The sequence below is a fragment of the Cynoglossus semilaevis genome, chromosome 9 (genome assembly GCF_000523025.1).
Source record: "Cynoglossus semilaevis isolate Cse_v1.0 chromosome 9, Cse_v1.0, whole genome shotgun sequence".
NCBI classification, from domain to species: domain Eukaryota; kingdom Metazoa; phylum Chordata; class Actinopteri; order Pleuronectiformes; family Cynoglossidae; genus Cynoglossus; species Cynoglossus semilaevis.
This window is the reverse complement of record NC_024315.1, coordinates 1-2,500: the sequence shown is the minus strand read 5'-3', so window position 1 is coordinate 2,500 and position 2,500 is coordinate 1.

Below are 2,500 nucleotides of genomic sequence, written 5' to 3'. Positions count from 1 at the left end.
ACTCCACCAAGGTGACCTGGGAGGAGTTCTGGTTAAAGAAAGAGAACGATGACGACGAAGACGAAGAAAGAGTCAGTGATCAGTCCCCTATAGAAGACTCTGTCTGTCTTTGTCAATCGGGTCCGACCTTGTCGAACACTCTGCCTCCTTTCAGCGTTAAAATAGGCTGCAGTGAGAATGTTGCCTCTATTTTCCTTTTTTATTTTTTTGAGCCGTGGTGGCAGCGCAGAGGAGCTGAAACCTCTGAAAATGTGGTTGTTTTTTTTTTTTGCGAAGACATGAAGAAATAGAAAATTGTTTTTTTACCGTGAGACAAACTGAAGTTAAAGTCAGAGATTTGGGTAAAAGTGATATTTTTTATTTAATGCAAGTGCAACTAAACTACAAAGACAGAATTATTCGGAAGCAAAACTGGTGACAGGGTAAAATAAAAAACAAAACAGTCCACCTTCTGGCCAGAAAGGAAATCACACTTTTGTGACTTTGCTGCAGCAAATTGTTCCTCAGCCAAGGCCTGGGGAGACCACGGTATGGGGCTGCGGTGCTGAGTCTTAATTGAATGGAGCTGATGTGGTTCCATTAATCAGTAATGGGGAGCCTTGCTGGGCTCAGCCTCCAAACAGCACAGCAGGAGGCGCTGCTGATAGGGCCTGTGACATTTGCAAGGCAATCAGTGTGTTGACAAAAAAATACAGGCAGAGGAGAGAGAGAGAGAGAGAGAGAGATGTTTGTGTCTCAGGAGGACAGGTCGGAACCAGGTGAAATATTTGTAAATGTCGATCTGTTGGTGTTGGAGCTGTTGAAGCACGTGATCATGTGATGCTAAGGGTTTTAGGGTCAGGGGTCAGAGTTATTGTTAGGGTTAAATATCTGATAAGTTCACATTTCAGATATACAGCAGTACAGGTATTTTGTATGTAAGTATATTTGAAGGTACATCAGAAATTAAGTCCAAAAGGTTTCCGATTTTACCAGGTGGAAAGTAACACTTTTACGCTTAAACTTGATAAGTTTTTGGACAATTCTGAAATAATTCCGACATAATGAATGTTATGTAGATTAGGGTTCAGGTTTTGCACTAACAAAACAAAATAGATGTCAAGTCTTCAGTCTTCGGATTATGGATCGGCTACTACCCAGTCAAACACCTGGAAGCCAATTAATGGGTTCTTCACCACTTAGTTACTGTTGCTAAGGTCGTACAGTCGCTAAAAGTCAAACGGGTGCTGCACAGTAGTGAGAGGAAGGAGTATTTCTGATGCACTGAGGCTAATGTAAAAAAAAAAAAGTACTTAAGTATTTGAGGCGTTTCATCTTTGGTGACATCCACATCCTTACCGAAGCCTGTAAATATATGTATCAGCGTGTCATTTTGGATAAATTACGGAAAATCCATGTACATGTTATGAATTATTTAGCATGTAATTTTTGGTCAGATGATGAAAAATTATGTTATCTTTGCAAATGTTATTTTTCTAAAATTTTTTCAATACTTCTTTCTAAAAATGTATCCACCGAAAATGTTTCTACAAATATTTACAAACATTTTTCAGTTACATTTGTTTTATATAAAATTTTTATTTTTTTCGACAAATTTTTCAAATTTTTTTTCTAAATATTTTAAAAAAAAATTCCTTAAATTTTTTTTTCAAAAAAACTTTTTTCTAAAAAATTTCAAACTATTTTTTTCTAAATATTGTTATGAAAAAAATTTCCAAAAAAATTAATTTTAAATTTTTTTAAAGAAATGATCAAAAAGATATTTTTCTAAAAAAATTGATCAAAACTATATTTTTTAAAAAAAAAACATTTTTTCAGAATTTTTTTCTAAATATAAAAAAATTGTTTTTTTTACATCTTCAAAACATTTTATTTTAAAACTATCAAAATATATATATATTTTTTTTAAAGCAGTTTTTCAAAAAATTGTTTTCTAAATTTTTTCAAAAATATTTTTTGTAAATATTTTAAAACCTTTTTTTCTAAAAAAAATTCAATAACTTTTTTTAATGTTTAAAGAAATCCAAGTGACGTCCAAGTCATATATATTCATGTAAAATATTTTTGGACATTTAAACACAAAAATGGACATAGCTAAGTATTTTAAGACAAATGAGTGCATTTTTAGTCATTTTTGAGAAACTTTTTTTTCCGGAGATTTGTTTGGGAATTTATTGGTATGGTATTATACTGTGATCAAAAGTTGACGTAGCAAAAAAGTATAATTTTTCTCAATTTTAACAACAGAAATGGACATAGCTAAGTATTTTAAGACAAATCAGTGCATTTTTAGTCATTTTTGAGAAACTTCTTTTTCCGGAGATTTGTTTGGGAATTTATTGGTATGGTATAACTTTCATTAAACCAGTGTCTGGTGGTTGTTGTCACTCCTGCAGTGGTTGATCTTTGGTTGTTCTCTGTTCATTCCTGACCTCACCGCCTTCTCTTTCTCCTCCTTCTTTTCTTCTCATCCTCCTCCTCGTCTTCCTCCTCCTCGTCC